Source organism: Pongo pygmaeus, chromosome 9 (genome assembly GCF_028885625.2).
Source record: "Pongo pygmaeus isolate AG05252 chromosome 9, NHGRI_mPonPyg2-v2.0_pri, whole genome shotgun sequence".
Lineage (NCBI taxonomy): Eukaryota > Metazoa > Chordata > Mammalia > Primates > Hominidae > Pongo > Pongo pygmaeus.
The window spans coordinates 127,669,276-127,688,203 of NC_072382.2; the positions used below are offsets into that span (position 1 = coordinate 127,669,276).

Genomic DNA, 18,928 nt, shown 5'->3' on the forward strand with positions numbered 1-18,928 from the left:
AAGAAATAAACAAATTCCTAGACAAATACAACCTACCAAGACCGAATCCAGAAAAAATAGAAAATGCGAACAAATAAAGTAAAAAGTAAGATGTAAGGGTAAGAAGATCAAATTAGTAATAATAAAAACATTTCATAAAAGCAAATTTCAAGACCAGAGAGTTTTACCACTGAATTTTATCAAATATTTAAAGAAGAACTAACATCAGAACTAACATGTTCTCACACTTGTCCAAAAAATCAAAGTGGAGAGAATACTTCCAAATTAACTTTATGAGGCCAGCATTACCCTGATACAAAATCCAGACAAGGACGCTAGGAGAAAGGAAAATTACAGAAAATATCCCTGATGAATGCATATGCAAAAATTCTCAACCAAATATTAGCAAACTGAATTCAAGAAAACATTAAAAGAATTATTCACCATGATTAGGAGGAGGTTCCAAGATGGCAGAATAGGAACAGCTCCAGTCTACAGCATCCCCCATGAGCGACGCAAAAGACAGGTGATTTCTGCATTTCCAACTGAGGTACCGGGTTCATCTCACTGGGGCTTGTCTGACAGTGGGTGCAGGACAGTGGGTGCAGCCCACAGAGCATGAGCCAAAGCAGGGCGAGGCATTGCCTCACCCAGGAAGTGCAAGGGATCGGGGAATTCCCTTTCCTAGCCAAGGGAAGCCGTGAGAGACGGTACCTGGAAAATCAGGTCACTCCCACCCTAATACTGCGTACTGAGCTTTTCCAATGGTCTTAGCAAATGGCACACCAGGAGATTATATCCTGCGCCTGGCTCGGAGGGTCCTACGCCCACGGAGCCTCGCTCACTGCCAGCACAGCAGTCTGAGATTGAACTGCAAGGCGGCAGCGAGGCTGGGGGAGGGGTGCCCGCCATTGTTGAGCCTTGAATAGGTAAACAAAGCAGCCGGGAAGCTCGAACTAGGTGGAGCCCACCGCAGCTCAAGGAGGCCTGCCTGTGTCTGTAGACTCCACCTCTGGGGGCAGGGCATAGCTGAACAAAAGGTAGCAGAAACTTCTGCAGACTTAAACGTCCCTGTCTGACAGCTTTGAAGGGAGCAGTGGTTCTCCCAGCACGGAGTTTGAGATCTGAGAATGGACAGACTGCCTCCTCAAGTGGGTCCCCCAGAGTAGCCTAACTAGGAGGCACCTCCCAGTAGGGGCCGACTGACACTGCATATGGCCAGATGCCCCTCTGAGACAAAGCTTCCAGAGGAAGGATCAGGCAGCAACATTCGCCATTCTGCAATATTCACTGTTCTGCAGCCTCCACTGGTGGTGATACCTAGGCAAACAGGGTCTCGAGTGGACTTCCAGCAAACTCCAACAGACCTGCAGTTGAGGGTCCTAACTGTTAGAAGGAAAACTGTTAGAAGGGGCGTAGGACCCTCCTAAAAAACAGAAAAGACATCCACACCAAAGCCCCATCTGTACGTCACCATCATCAAAGACCAAAGGTAGATAAAACCACAAAGATGGGGAGAAACCAGAGCAGAAAAGCTGAAAATTCTAAAAATTAGGCACCTCTTCTCCTCCAAAGGAACGCAGCTCCTCGCCAGCAATGGAACAAAACTGGACGGAGAATGACTTTGACAAGTAGAGAGAAGAAAGCTTCAGATGATCAGTAATAACAAACTTCTCCAAGCTAAAGGGTTCTCCAAGAACCCATCACAAAGAAGCTAAAAACCTTGAAAAAAGATTAGACGAATGGCTAACTAGAATAAACAGCATAGAGAAGACCTTAAATGACCTGATGGAGCTGAAAACCATGGCACGAGAACTACGTGACACATGCACAAGCTTCAGTAGCTGATTTGATCAAGTGGAAGAAAGGGTATCAGTGATTGAAGATCAAATGAATGAAATGAAGTGAGAAGAGAAGTTTAGAGAAAAAAGAGTAAAAAGAAATGAACAAAGCCTCCAAGAAATATGGGACTATGTGAAAAGACCAAATCTACATCTGATTGGTGTACCTGAAAGTGACGGGGAGAATGGAACCAAGTTGGAAAACACTCTGCAGGATATTATCCAGGAGAACCTCCCCAACCTAGAAAGGCTGACCAACATTCAAATTCAGGAAATACAGAGAATGCCACAAAGATACTCCTCGAGAAGAGCAACTCCAAGACACATAATTGTCAGATTCACCAAAGTTGAAATGAAGGAAAAAATGTTAAGGGCAGCCAGAGAGAAAGTTCGGGTTACTCACAAAGGGAAGCCTATCAGACTAACAGCGGATCTCTCGGCAGAAACTCTACAAGCCAGAAGAGAGTGGGGGCCAATATTCAACATTCTTAAAGTAAAGAATTTTCAACCCAGAATTTCATATTCAGCTAAACTAAGCTTCATAAGTGAAGGAGAAATAAAATCCTTTACAGACAAGCAAATGCTGAGAGATTTTGTCACCACCAGGCCTGCCTTACAAGAGCTCCTGAAGGAAGCACTAAACAAGGAAAGGAACAACCGGTACTAACCACTGCAAAAACATGCCAAATTGTAAAGACTATCGATGCTGGGAAGAAAATGCATCAACTAACGAGCAAAATAACCAGCTAACATCATAATGACAGGATCAAATTCACACATAACAATATTAGTCTTAAATGTAAATGGGCTAAATGTCCCAATTAAAAGACACAGCCTGGTAAATTGGATAAAGAGTCAAGACCCATAAGTGTGCTGTATTCAAAAGACCCATCTCATGTGCAGAGACACACATAGGCTCAAAATAAAGGGATGGAGGAAGATATACCAAGCAAAAGGAAAACAAAAAAAAAGCAAGGGCAGCAATTCTAGTCTCTGATAAAACAGACTTTAAACCAACAAAGATCAGAAGAGACTAAGAAGGCCATTACATAATGGTAAAGGGATCAATTCAACAAGAAGAACTAACTCTCCTAAATATATATGCACCCAATACAGGAGCACACAGATTCATAAACCAAGTCCTTAGAGACCTACAAAGAGACTTAGACTCCCACACAATAATAATGGGAGACTTTAACACCCCACTGTCAACATTAGACATATCACGAGACAGAAAGTTAACAAGGATATCCAGGAATTGAACTCAGCTCTGCACCAAGCAGACCTAATAGACATCTATAGAACTCTCCACCCCAAATCAACAGAATATACGTTCTTCTCAGCACCTCATCACACTTATTCCGAAGTTGACCATATAGTTGGAAGTAAAGCACTCCTCATCAAATGTAAAAAACAGAAATTATAACAAACTGTCTCTCAGACCACAGTGCAATCAAACTAGAACACAGGATTAAGAAATTCACTCAAAACCACTCAACTACATGGAAACTGAACAACGTTCTTCTGAATGACTACTGGGTACATAACGAAATGAAGGCAGAAATGAAGATGTTCTTTGAAATGAATGAGAACAAAGACACAACATACCAGAATCTCTGGGACACATTTAAAGCAGTGTGTAGAGGGAAATTTATAGCACTGAATGCCCACAAGAGAAAGCAGGAAAGATCTAAAATTGACACCCTAACATCACAATTAAACTAAAGAGCTTCTGCACAGCAAAGGAAACTACCATCAGAGTGAACAGGCAACCTACAAAATGGGAGACAATTTTTGCAACCTACTCATCTGACAAAGAGCTAATATCCAGAATCTACAATGAACTCAAACAAATTTACAAGAAAAAAACAAACAACCCCATCAAAAAGTGGGCGAAGGACATGAACAGACACTTCTCAAAAGAAGACATTTATGCAGCCAAAAAACACAAGAAAAAATGCTCACCATCACTGGCCATCAGAGAAATGCAAATCAAAACCACAATGAGATACCATCTCACACCAGTTAGAATGCCAATCATTAAAAAGTCAGGAAACAACAGGTGCTGGAGAGGATGTGGAGAAATAGGAACACTTTTACACTGTTGGTGGGACTGTAGACTAGTTCAACCATTGTGGAAGTCAGTGTGGAGATTCCTCAAGGATCTAGAACTAGAAATACCATTTGACCCAGCCATCCCATTACTGGGTATATACCCAAAGGACTGTAGATCATGCTGCTATAAAGACACATGCACACGTATGTTTATTGCGGCATTATTCACAATAGCAAAGACTTGGAACCAACCCAAATGTCCAACAATGATAGACTGGATTAAGAAAATGTGGCACATATACACCATGGAATACTATGCAGCCATAAAAAATGATGAGTTCATGTCCTTTGGAGGGACATGGATGAAATTGGAAATCATCATTCTCAGTAAACTATAGCAAGAACAAAAAACCAAACACCGCATGTTCTCACTCATAGGTGGGAATTGAACAATGAGAACACATGGACACAGGAAGGGGAACATCACACTCTGGGGACAGTTGTGGGGTGGGGGGAGTGGGGAGGGATAGCATTGGGAGATATACCTAATGCTAGATGACGAGTTAGTGGGTGCAGCACACCAGCATGGCACATGTATACATATGTAACTAACCTGCACATTGTGCACATGTACCCTAAAACCTAAAGTATAATAAATAAATAAATAAATAAATAAATAAAATAAAAAAACTAGAGAAGTAAAAGCAAACACATTCAAAAGCTAGCAGAAGGCAGGAAATAACTAAGATCAGAGCAGAACTGAAGGAGATAGAGACACGAAAAACCCTTCAAAAGAATCAATGAATCCAGGAGCTGGTTTTTTGAAAAGATCAACAAAATTCATAGACTACTAGCAAGACTAATAAAGAAGGAAATAGAGAAGAATCAAATAAAAAATGATAAAGGGGATATCACCACCAATCCCACAGAAATACAAACTACCATCAGAGAATACTATAAACACCCCTACACAAATAAACTAGAAAATCTAGAAGAAATGGATAAATTCCTGGACACATACACTCTCCCAATACTAAACCAGGAAGAAGTTGAATCCCTGAATAGACCAGTAACAGGCTCTGAAATTGAGGCAATAATTAATAGCCTACCAACCAGAAAAAGTCCAGGACCAGACTGGATTCACAGCCGAATTCTACAAGAGGTACAAAGAGGAGCTGGTACCATTCCTTCTGAAACCATTCCAATCACTAGAAGAAGAGGGAATACTCCCTAACTCATTTTATGAGGCCAGCATCATCCTGATACCAAAGCCTGGCAGAGACAACAGAAAAAGAGAATTTTAGACCAATATCCCTGATGAACATCGATGCAAAAATCCTCAATAAAATACTGGCAAACAGAATCCAGCAGCACATCAAAAAGCTTATCCACCATGATCAAGTTGGCTTCATCCCTGGGATGCAAGGCTGGTTCAACATATGAAAATCAATAAATATAATCCAGCATATAAACAGCACCAAAGACAAAATCCACACAATTATCTCAATAGAGGCAGAAAAGGCCTTTGACAAAATTCAACAGCCCTTCAGGCTAAAAACTCTCAATCAACTAGGTATTGATGGCGCATATCTCAAAATAATAAGAACTATTTATGACAAACCCACAGCCAATATCATACTCAATGGGCAAAAACTGGAAGCATACCCTTTGAAAACTGGCACAAGACATGGATGCCCTCTCTCAGCACTCCTATTCAACATAGTGTTGGAAGTTCTGGCCAGGGCAATCAGGCAGGAGAAAGAAATAAAGGGTATTCAATTAGGAAAAGAGGAAGTCAAATTGTCCCTGTTTGCAGATGACATGATTGTATATTTAGAAAACCCCATCGTCTCAGCCCAAAATCTCTTTAAGCTGATAAGCGACTTCAGCAAAGTCTCAGGATACAAAATCAATGTGCAAAAATCACAAGCGTTCCTATACACCAATAACAGACAAACAGAGAGCCAAATCATGAGTAAACTCTCATTAACAATTGCTTCAAATAGAATAAAATACCTAGGAATCCAACGTACAAAGGATGTGAAGGACCTCTTCAAGGAAAACTACAAACCACTGCTCAACAAAATAAAAGAGGACACAAACAAATGGAAGAACATTCCATGCTCATGGATAGGAAGAATCAATATCGTGAAAATGGCCATACTGCCCAAGGTAATTTATAGATTCAATGCCATCCCCATCAAGCTACCAATGACTTTCTTCACAGAATTGGAAAAAACTACTTTAAAGTTCATATGGAACCAAAAAAGAGCCCGCATTGCCAAGACAATCCTAAGCCAAAAGAACAAACCTGGAGGCATCATGCTACCTGACTTCAAGCTATACTCAAGGCTACAGTAACCAAAACAGCATGGTACTTGTACCAAAGCAGAGATATAGCCCAATGGAACAGAACAGAGCCCTCAGAAATAATACCACACATCTACAACCATCTGATCTTTGACAAACCTGAAAAAAACAAGAAATGGGGAAAGGATTCCCTATTTAATAAACGGTGCTGGGAAAACTAGTTAGCCATATGTAGAAAGCTGAAATTGGATCCCTTCCTTACACCTTAATTCAAGATGGATTAAAGACTTAAATGTTAGACCTAAAACCATAAAAGCCCTAGAAGAAAACCTAGGCAATACCATTAAGGACATAGGCATGGGCAAGGACTTCATGACTAAAACACCAAAAGCAATGGCAACAAAAGCCAAAATTAACAAACGGGATCTAATTAAACTAAAGAGCTTCTGCATAGCAAAAGAAATTACCATCAGAGTGAACAGGCAACCTACAGAATAGGAGAAAAATTTTGCAATCTACTCATCTGACAAAGGGCTAATATCAAGAATCTACAAAGAACTTACACAAATTTACAAGAAAAAATCAAACAACCCCATCAACAAGTGAGTGAAGGATATGAACAGTCACTTCTCAAAGGAAGACATGCAGCCAACAGACTCATAAAAAATGCTCTTCATCACTGGCCATCAGAGAAATGCAAATCAAAACCACAATGAGATACCATCTCACACCAGTTAGAATGGTGATCATTAAAAAGTCAGGAAACAACAGGTGCTGGAGAGGATGTGGAGAAATAGGAACACTTTTATACTGTTGGTGGGACTGTAAACTAGTTCAACCATTGTGGAAGACAGTGTGGCAATTCCTCAAGGATCTAGAACTAGAAATACCATTTTACCCAGCCATTACTGGGTATATACCCAAAGGATTATAAATCATGCTGCTATAAAGACACATACACACGTGTGTTTATTGCAGCACTATTCACAGTAGCAAAGACTTGGAACCAACCCAAATGTCCATCAGTGATAGACTGGATTAAGAAAATGTGGCACATATACACCATGGAATACTATGCAGCCATAAAAAATGATGAGTTCATGTCCTTTGTAGGGACATGGATGAAGCTGGAAACCATCATTCTCAGCAAACTATCACAAGGACAGGAAACCAAACACCACATGTTCTCACTCATAGGTGGGAATTTAGCAATGAGAACACTTGGACACAGGATGGGGAACATCACACACCGGGGCCTGTCGTGGGGTAGGGGGAGGGGGAAGGGAGAGCATTAGGAGATATACCTAATGTAAATGACGAGTTAATGGGTGCAGCACACCAATATGGCATATGTATACATATGTAACAAACCTGCACATTGCGCACATGTATCCTAGAACTTAAAGTATAATTTAAAAAAAATAATTATTCACCATGATTAAGTAGGATTTATCCCAGAGAAGCAAGGATGAGTCAACATACACAAACCAATTAATGTAATATACCGTATCAACAGAATGAAAGATAAAAATCCTATGATCATCTCAATAAATGCAGAAAAACCATTCAACAAGATTTAACACTATTTCATCACAAAAACTCTCAAAAGATTAGATATAGAGGGAATGTACCACAACACAATAAAGCCATATGTGACAAATCTGGAGCTACCATCATTCTCAATGGTGAAAAGTTTTAAGCTTTTCCTCCAAGATTGGGTCAAAACAAGGATGCCCACTCTCACCATTTCTTTTCAACATGGTACTGGAATTTCTAGCAAAAGAAATTAGGCAAGAGAAAGAAGTAAAAGGCACCCTAATTTCTTTAAAAAAAAAAAAAAGGAAGAAGTGAAATTGTCTCTATTTGCTGATGACATAATTTTATATATGGAAAACTGTACAGATTCTACAAAAAAACTTATAGAACTAATACATGAATTCAACAAAGTTGCAAGATACAAAATCAACATACAAAAATGAGTAGCATTTCTATATACTAAAAATGAACTATCTAAAAGAGAAATTAATGGGAAATAATCCTATTTAAAATAGCAACAAAAAATTAAATATGTAGGTGTAAGTTTAACCAAGGAAGTAAAAAATCTATATACTGAAAACTATAAAACACTGATGAAAGAAATTAAAGAAAACAAAAAAAGGAAATCTATCCCATATTCAGGGATTAGAAGTGTATTGTAGGCTGGGCGTGGTGGCTCACACCTGTAATCCCAGCACTTTGGGAGGCCAAGGCAGGCAGATCACAAGGTCAGGAGTTCAAGAACAGCCTGGCCAATATGGTGAAACCCCATCTCTACTAAAAATACAAAAATTAGCTGGGCGTGGTGGCAGGTGCCTGTAATCCCAGCTACTTGGGAGGCTGAAGTCTCCGAGGAACGCTAAGTTTCCTCCTTGTCGTGAGAGACATGAAGTGAACTTAGTTTCGGGAGATGGAGGCTGGATGGCCCTCAGAGGCTGACCCACAGGGTGTCGAACTTTGGGATATAGCAGAGAGAGAGCTTGGCACGGCTTGTTATCCCAGGCTGTGGAATCCTGGAAAAGAGCTTTCAACCATACAGCCCATGCCTGGTCAACTGGAGGACCATCCTAGTGGAAAGGGGACAATCTGGGCCTCTGGCCTGCTGTGGGCACAAGCATAACAATTCCTTTTGTTTAAAGTGTGGACAGAATGCTTGATCCATTCCAACCAGGCATTCGCATCTTTATATCCTGTCTCAATTGCCAAAGTTTATTAGTTTTCTTACATACCAAGCAACTATCTGTAACTTGTTTGGCCAGGATACAAATTCATATACATCCATAACCTCTGAGAACTGCATCACACAAGGCCTGGGGTCCCCAGTGGGTCCCTTGATGTAGTTGGGATAAGATTTCCCTCATCATTTCTCTCTGGTCTGGCAATATCCATTTTCTGTCTGAATTCTCTTTAATGCCTATTTTTATTAGTTTTTATCTTTCAGTGGAAGAGAAAATGGGGATTACGGTAGGAGGAGGAAGGTGGGGAGTTAGGTGGAAAATAGGCATTTTAGAGGAGACAGCAGCCTGTTTGGCATGTGATCTGCTAGGTTATTTCTTTGACTTTCAAAAGAAAGGCCTTTCTGGTGTCCAGGAACATGGACAATAGCTATGTCTTCCAGCAACTGAAGGTTATTCAATACTTGGGTGATTAGCTCCTTGTGAACAAGGTCTTGACCTTCACTATTAAGGAGACCTCATTCAGTCCAAATTTTTCCAAATGTATGAGCCACTCCAAAGGCGTACTTAGAATCGGTATAGATGGTTCATTCCTGGTTCTGTAAGTACTTTAAGGCTTGGCTGAGTGCAAACATGTTTGAGCAGACCACTTATTAGGCAATTTTCCTGACTCTATTTCTACAAGAGTTTCTCCATCAATTACTGAATGCCCATTGTGTCTTTTTCCCTCAATCACCCAGGAGGAACTATCTATAAACAAGTGTCATCCTGTCCTGAAGGGAGTTTCTCCTAGGTCTGGTCAGATTTTTGTATGGTAATCAGTTAAATCTAAACATGTGTGCTCTCTCTTTAGCTTTGGATCCCCTGTTAGGAAACCTGCTGGATTAAGTGAATTATCAGTGCTTAATGTTAAATCATCTTTTTCTAACAGAATGGACTCATACATTAAGATTCTTGAGTCAGTAAGCCATCTCCCTGCCTTCTGGTTTAAGGCAGTTCTAACTTGGTGAGGCATACTGTCAATTTTCCTCCAAAGGTTAACTTTCTACTTTCTTCAACTAATACTGCTGTAGCAGCAATGGATTGGATGCATTGAGGCCATCCACAAGTAACCAGATCTAAGACTTTTGGCAGCAAGACCGCGGGCTGCCGACAGCCTCCATGTTCTTGAGTAAGCACTCCTAACGCTCCTCCATTGTTCACATTGACAAAAAGGTGGAATGGCTTCTCTAGGGAAGGTAAGGCTAAAACAGGGGTGGTTATGAGTCTCTTTTCAGCTCTTTGACCTGATCAGCTTCCTCAGGAGTCCACAGGAGATGGTCAGGCTTCTCCTGGGCAAGTTTTTGATATAACAGTTTACTGTATAGTGCATATGTGTCAATGCATAAGAAGCAGTATCCAACTAACCCTAAAAATTTCCTGAGTTTTTGTTTAGTTTGAGGCAAGGGTAGGGACACGATTCACTCAACTCATTCAGGCCCTATTCTTCACTTGCCTGCACTTATTAAGTGGCCTAAATATTTAACATCAGGCTCTACATACTGAAGCTTTCCTTTTGAGACTCATAGCCCCTTGAACTGCAGATGGTTAAGAATATGTGTAGAGAAGTCAGTTACCTTCTTTATGTCTTCACCAGATATACGAATATCATCCATGTACTGGAGCAAGCATATTTGCTTTGGGATGACCACTTTTTCTAATACTTGTTCTAAAATTTGGCCAAAAAGATTAGGAGAGTCTGTCTTGGGGCAAGACTGTCCATCGAGGAGATGGACAAACAGAGGAGTGAGCAGCCCCTGAATCGACTAAAAAGGTGACAAGCTCATGTTTAGGTCCCACCTCCAAATTTATCAAGGGCTCCTGGTGGAACTCAAGATAAAAGAGACAGAGCCCCTGACCCCCCTATTCTTCCTCGAAAGTCATGAGTGGAAGGGCTTCTTTCTCCTTTCTTAGTTTGGGACATTCTCTCTTGAAGTGACCTGTTCTTCTGCATTGGTAGCACCTATCTTACACTTCCTCCCTCTCAGTTCTGGGATTCTTTGACCTTGCTGTCCCACACCCTTTAGAGGGCCTGATAAACCCCTTGGTCTTAGTCCTCCAGATGGAGGCTGGGGTCCTTTAAAGGAGGGTTTGGACCCTTTATAGTTTCTGGCTCCCTGGAAGTTCTGTTTAGAAGCACATGGGTTTGGAGCCATCTGTTGGAAGGTGGATAACATTAAGTTTTGTCTTTTGTTTCTGCTTTTCTTCATCTCTCCTCACATATAACTTTTGAACTTCCCTGAGAAGTTCACTTAGGGGCCAGTTTACCCAATTTTCTATCTTTTGTAATTTTTTTGAAATGTCTGACCAACTTTTAATGACAAATTGGAGTTTTAACATTCCTTGCCCAAGGGGATCATCCAAATTGATGCCTGCATATTGTCTCATTTGCTCCTTCAGTCTGTCTAGGAATCTCATAGGCCCTTTATCCTTTTCCTGTTGTATATCAAATGCTTTAGAAAGATTTTGGGTTCGGGGTACTGATTCCCGAATTCCTTTTATTATCATCTCTCTTAGGTCCTGCATGTTTTCCCGGTGATCTGCATTGTTATTGTCCCACTGGGGGTCTCGGGCAGGGAATTTCTGTTCCATGGTAGGAACGTTTTGACCAGGAGGATGTTCATGTTACCAAACTACCATAGCAGCCCTATGAATCATACTCCTTTCTTCCCCTGAAAAGAGGATGCCCAAGATGGACATTAACTTGACCCAAGTGTATAACTGAGGTCCTAAGAATTGATCAATTTGATCTGATGCTCCGTAAGGGTCATCTAGTGGTGGCTTAAGCTCCTTTTTTAAGTTCTGGACTTCTGAACTGGTTAAGGGAGCATTTATAAAGCCAATGGCTCCCCCTCCTTTTGGTACCTCTTTTAAGGGAAAGAGAGTCAAGGCTGACTCCTTAGGTGCAGAGGGAAATGGGAAATTCTGATTATCTTTTTTACAATGTTCTACTTCATGCTAGAGTCCTTTTAGAGAGGGGTATTTAGGTTGGGAGGGAACAGGCTCTTGGGATGGTAATTCCCAAGAGTCAGGGTTATAAGAAGGAGGGATAACGTGAACAGAGGAAGGATTTGGAATGGAATCTGAGGCAGCAGCAGCTGTCTGAGGGGAAAGATTGGGGACACTAAGCAGGGGTAGATGGTCTAGGGGGTCCCATGTGCTGGAGTCTTTAGGCATGGGAACTGGCTCCTCTGACTTTTCATTTTGAGGTGCAAGGTTGGGCTCTTCCCTAGTTGTTTTTAAGGAAAAAAGGAGGACAGGTCCCTGCCTCCAACAAAGACCTGTTCTTCTTGGGAAACTGGACTTTTATCATTAACATATTGAATTAGAAGCTAGCATATTACATTCTCATTCCACCCAAACTTTGGCCAGAAGATTGAGAGTTTGAGGATGGGGCCCTGAGTCCAAATAAAACAACAATATTTTATCATTTGTTGTTTCTTCTTATGTTTAGTCCCTTCATTATCCTTCCAGTATTTTAACATGAGACCTAGGGGGCTATAAAGGGGAATATCCTTATTACCATCTTTATCCTTCTTGCTCCCTGTCTTGCTTGGGGTATTTCCCACACTGGGTCCTGGTTAGGCTCAATCTCTCGTATTAGAGATGTCTCGCCTATCCTTCTCTGGAGGCTTGCTGGGGGCATTAGACTCAATCGCTCATATTAGAGATGTCTCACCTATCCTTTAGCCCCACCTGCTAGGGGCTCCTTGCATTCATGCACACTTTCAACCCCCAGAATATCCCCACCACCAAGGAGGTATTTTGTTGTCCCTGCGACATTTCTTACCTTGGTCTGTGCACAGAGTTACCTGGTCGCAGCGGTATGTGAGGATCCTTTCCCCCATGTTGCCAGCTGGTTTTTTCTGCATTGCTGAGAGTCTGGGTTTATTCGTCACACCAGGTGGGTCTTGATTCCTTACCCCTGAAGCCACTGCAACAAGGCAGTGGGCACACCTCCTCACGGGAGAGATCTAGACCCTCCCCAGAAGAGAATGGGAATCCTGGACAAGCCCTCAAATTTGTCTTTGTATTTCAGTGCTGCAAAAGTAATAGCACTCAAGCATAAATTTTCTCAGCAAGGCAATTTACTTCTATAGAAGGGTGCATCTCACAGATGGAGCAATGGCAAGAGCACACCTGAACAAAGAAGGAGAAGGGGGTCTTATCCCTGATGCAGGTAGCCCCTACTGCTGTGTCGTTCCCCTATTGGATAGGGTTGAACCACACAGTCTAAGCTAATTCTGACTGGCTATTTTAAAGAGAGCAGGGGTATGAACCAGAGTGGTGGGGTGAGCAGTTTTGGCAGGAAGGATGGTTACAGAACAGGTGACTAAAGGTGACTCAGGTCAGAGCAGGTGACCAGGGGTGACTCAGGACAGAGCAAGTGACCAGGGGTGACTCAGGGCAGAGTAGGTGAGCAGGGGAACAGATGTGAACTACTGATTAGAACTGGTGTAAAAGGTTGTTTACTGAAACTAGGGGCAAGGAGATGAGGAGAATGAGGAAGTTAAACTTTAAAATGGAGAACAAAGAACTGAACATACTGACATACTGATTCTTTGAAGAGAAATTTAGAATTCACTGTATTTAACATCAGCAAACCAAATTCAACAACACATTGAAAAGATAATACACCATGATCAAGTGACTTTTATACCAGAAATGCATGAATGGTTCAACATATGCAAATCAACAAATAAGATACATCACATAAACAGAATTAAGAACAAAAATCATATGATCATCTAATAGATGCTGAAAAAGCATTTGATAAAATTACGCATCCCTTTATCATAAAAACCCTCACCAAACTAGGCATCAAAGGAACATACATCAAAATAATAAGAGTCACATATAATAAACTCATAGCCAACATCATACCAAATGGGAAAAAGTTGAAAGCATTCCCTCTAAGAACTGGAACAAGACAAAGTTGCCTACTTTCACCACTCTTATTCATCATGGTACTGGAAGTCCTCACCAAAGCAATCAGACAACAGAAAAATATAAAAGACATCCAAATTGAAAAAGAGAAAGTCAAATTATCCCTGTTCACTGACGATATAATCTTATATTTGGAAAACCCTAAAGACTCCACCAAAAATCTCTTATATTTGATAAATGAATTCAGTTAAAGTTTAAGGATACAAAATTAATGTACAGATATCAGCACCATTTCTATACACCAGTAATGTTCTAGCCAAAGGTATAAGTCAAAATAATATTAATAATTTTTTAAAGTAAAACCTTCTGCTCTAAAAAACATACTGTTAAGTATAAGAAAGGACAAAGTATAGACTGAGAGAAAATATTTCCCAAAAGGACTGAATATATTTCCTGACTATGTAATAAATTATATATTTATATACTTATATTTAATTTATAAAACTATATATATAATGAATTATATATTTCTTGAATATACAATGAATTCTCATAACCTAATAACAATAAGACAAACACCACAAAAAAATTTATTTAAAGGGAATAGTATAGGCATTAAGAAATTATTTAGGCAGATAGTGAGGGTACAGGAGTCCTGGGTAAGGTTTTTCTTTTAATAGAAAGCAGCCCCCAAATCATTTCTTTTCTAACAGAAAGTAGCCTGAAAAATCAAGCTGCAAGCACAGATAAGCAAGCTGGAAGCTTGCACAGGTGAATCCTGGCAGCTATGCCAAAAGCCAGGTATATACAACATAGAGGTTTTCTTCTCCCTTCTCCTTGTCGCCATGTGTGCCGGTGTCATGGCACTGGCCAGGTGGAAACCACATCTGCCTAATAAAAGAAAGATTAGGGTGGGATGGCCAGCCTCTTTGTGGACTATGTAAATGGCACACTCGGTCTAACCAAACCCCTGGGCACTATGTAAATCAGATACTGCCTCCTCAAACCCTCTATAAAACCAGCCGCTTCCCACCGCAACCCGGGAGATCCCTTCGGAAACCCCCTCCCTCTACACAGGGGAGCTTTCCTCTTGTTTCTTTCACCTATTAAACTTTCTGCTCTTAAACCCATTCCGTGTGTGTCCACATCTTTGTTTTCCTTAGCGCGAGACAACGAACCTCAGTTATTTCCCCAGACAAACACCACCACTTCATTGTGGGGACTCGCCCAGGATCAGAATCAGAACAGAAGGTATATTCATCAGAGGGGTGAGTACAGGCGCAGAACTTAACTTTCAACTCTGTCCTTTCATTTGGAGGCTCTCGCCTCCACCTTAAATTCAAATCAAACAATGGGCATCCTATAGCCACCTAAATGCTAATAGGGCGTCCGCCATCCTGGAAGTCTCGGATGTTAGGCTTGCTTGGGAGAACATGGAGAACTTCTCAATACTCAGGGGTCATTGAGAATGTTGGCCGTGCTTCTCGAACCAGTTTTCTCTCACGGAGGACCTAGCCGTCGCGTGGGGCTAGAAAAGGTCCTGAAGCAACTGAAGATTTCTGGCCAGGGTTACACCCTGGTGTTATCTGAAGGCTTCTGGACTGACCCCGCCTCCAACTGCCCGGCTGGGTGTCCGCAACAGGATCTACAGCTGTCCTACCGCAAAATTTCCTCCTTTCCTATCGGTAAATGCCATGTCTCCTATCCACTCTGTGTATGCAGTGTTTGAGAATTTTTACAGTTCAGGGAAGTAGTCCTGTTAGGAAAGATTAGCGAATGCCATAGTAACTGAGACTATAGCACAAGGGAATGCTGTTTTCTGTCATTTTCTAAGAGCAAAGAGCCTTTCTCAATAAGCATTTCTCCCTCTACCCTTCCTCTGGGAAGCGCACCGTATTTCTAGGTCAACGTCGCCACCTAGTGGAATAGGAATCCTCTCCATGAGGCACAGCGTTGGTCCATTGCTGTAACACTCTAGCCTCCCAATTCTCCTCCCTTTTTGCACTCCTATACTAGAGACCAGGCTTTATGCCCCTTCTGTGAATGGGAAAACTCTGCCTTCAACAATTAGGAGTAAAATGTCCTTCAAAGCCAAATTTTAGTTCTGATACTGTCCCATCAGCAGGAAAACAGCCATTAGGTCCCTACGTTCTTTTAAGGTACACATTCTGCCCCCAGTTAAAACAGTACTTAATTAGTAAGGAGATTTTAAATCCAGAAGTTCACCAGAACCATTCTCTAAGGGTAAACCATTCTCTAAACACCTGAGATTGGGTAATTTAGAAAGAAAAGAGGTTTATTTAGCTCATGGTTCTGCAGGCTTGGAAGTTCAAGGACATGGCCACCCTGGCTTCTGGTGAGGGTGTCATAACATGGCAGACAAGGTCAAAAGAGAAGAGAACAGGTACAAAGAGAGAAAACCTGAAGAGCATCTGGACTTTATAACAACCCACTCTTATGGGAACTAATCCATTCCTGTGTTGCCAGAGTGAGAATGCAAAGCCATTTCATGAGAGATCCACCCCCAAAACCCAAACTCTTCCCACTAGGTCCCACAGCCCAACATCACCACATAGGGGATCAAATTTCAACATGAGTTTTGGTGGAGACAAACAAACCATATCCAAACCATATCCACCTTATACAAAAATTAACTCAGGATGGATCACAGACTTAAATATACAAAATGTAAAACTATGTAAAACTTTTAGGAAAAAAGGAGAAAATTTTGGGGATTTAGAACTAAGTAAAGAGTTCTTAGACTTGCCACTAAATGTATGATCCATAAAAGGAAAAATTAATTAATTGGGCTTAATAAATTTTAAAACTTTTGCTTGGTGAAAGGCTCTATTAAGGGCATAAAAATACAACCTATAGACCAGGAGAAAATATTTTTATACCACCTATTTGGCAAAAGAGTAATATCTAGAATATATAAAGAACTCTGAAAATTCAACATTAAAAAAATAAATAATACAACTGGAAAATTAGCAAAAGACATGAAAACAGTTCACTAAAGAGAATATTCAAATAACAAATGCATGAAAAGATTTTCAACATTATTAGCTACATTGAATTTAATGTAGATTAAAACCACAATGAAATGTTACTACATACCTAGAGGGTGGCTGAAATTAAAAACTAACAATACCAAATGCTGGTGAGGATGCACAAAAACTGCATCATTCATACACCACTGATGGGAATGTAAAATGTACATGAAAATAAATTAGTTTGGCAGTTTCTTTTAAAACTAAACATGCAACTACCATATAGCCAGGCAATTGTACTCTTAAGCATTTATTCCAGAGAAATGAAAACATACTCACACAAAAATCTGTATGTGAATGTTTATAGTAACACTGTTCAAAATTGCAAAAAAAAATGGAAATAATCCAGATGTCCCCCAGCAGGTAAATGTTTAAACAAACTGTGTGATACATCCATGCCATGGAATACTGCTCAACAATGGAAAAGAACAACAACCTGGACGAATCTCCAGATAATTTTTTGAGTGAAAAAAAAATCCCAAAAAGTTCTATACTGTATGATTCCATTTAAATAGGAAGTCAGGGTGGAAAGACATTGGGTGTGGATATAAAATGGCAACATGAGGGAACTTTGTTCTTTATCTTGACCTTATCAATGTTAATATCCTTGTGTGATATTGCACTGTAGTTTTGCAAGATGTTACCAGTGGAGATAATTGGGTAAAGTGACAGAGGATCTCTTATTTCTAAAAATTTAAGAAGTAAACCAGATACAAAGAAATATGATGTAAAGAAAACCTCATTCACGAGTTCATGTCCTTTGCAGGGTCATGGATGAAGCTGGAAACCATCATCCTCAGCAAACTAACACAAGAACAGAAAACCAAACACTGCATGTTCTCACTCATAAGTGGGAGTTGAACAGTGAGAACACATGGACACAGGGAGGGGAACATCATACATGGGGGCCTGTCAGGGGGTAGGGGGCAAGGGGAGGGAGAGCATTAGGACAAATAACTAATGCATGAGGGGCTTAAAACCTAGATGACGGGTTGATAGGTGCAGCAAACCACCAGGGCACATGTATACCTATGTAACAAACATGCACATTCTGCATGTGTATCCCAGAGCTTAAAGTAAAATTCAAAAAAAAAAGAAAAGAAAAGAAATACAAGAAAACCTCGTTCACAATCTGGCGTGTCTAGTCTTCCTTTTATTTAAAATAGTTGATTCTCAATCCTGGATGTTGCAACTCCCACAGTAGACTTTTGGTGATGTATGGAGACATTTTTGATGGTCACAATTGAAAGAGTGCTGCTGCATCTAGTGGGTAGAGGCCAGGAATGCTGCCAAACATCCTAAAATGCACAGAACAGCTCCCATAACAAAGAAGTATCAAGACAAGGCCGGGCGGGTGGCTCACGCCTGTAATCCCAGCACTTTGGGAGGCTGAGGCGAGCAGATCACGAGGTCAGGAGATCAAGACCATCCTGGCTAACACAGTGAAACCCCGTCTCTACTAGAAATACAAAAAATTAGCTGGGCGTGGTGGCGGGCGCCTGTAGTCCCAGCTACTCGGGAGGCTGAGGCAGGAGAATGGCGTGAACCCGGGAGGTGGAGCTTGCAGTGAGCCGAGATCACGCCACTGCACTCCATCCTGGGCGACAGAGTGAGACTCCATCTCAAAAATAAAATAAAATAAATAAAATAAAATAAAATAAAAAATAAAAAAGAAGTATCAAGACAAAAACGTCAATAGTGCTGAGGTTGAGAAACCCTGATTTACAACATTAATATCTTTCACTCTGCATCAACATTTACAATATCTGTCCCTCCCAAATGAGGAATCTCATTGATTATTAGTAATTTCAGGACAGGAACTAAGAGAAATAAATTACTAAGTGAAAGGTAGTAACTAAATGTTCTTCTCCCGAGGGATAAAGGCTAAAATTACCAAAAATGAAAATAAAGCAAAATTAATTCAACCACACTTGATTTTCACTGTACATGCGGCAATACTAGATGTTATGAATAACAACAAATATAAGACATATGGTGCCCCAAAAAGCTTAATATTCTTGAGAGAATAAGACACATATACTTGGAAAAGTAATAA

At 40.7% G+C, this 18,928-nt stretch overlaps 1 long non-coding RNA gene across 1 annotated transcript in view; it reads left to right on the top strand.

Moving 5' to 3' along the window:
* LOC129007377 (uncharacterized) overlaps window positions 1-18,928 on the top strand; it is a 34,860-nt gene that overhangs the window by 14,821 nt on the left and 1,111 nt on the right. The gene's annotated exons all lie outside the window — the stretch shown is intronic.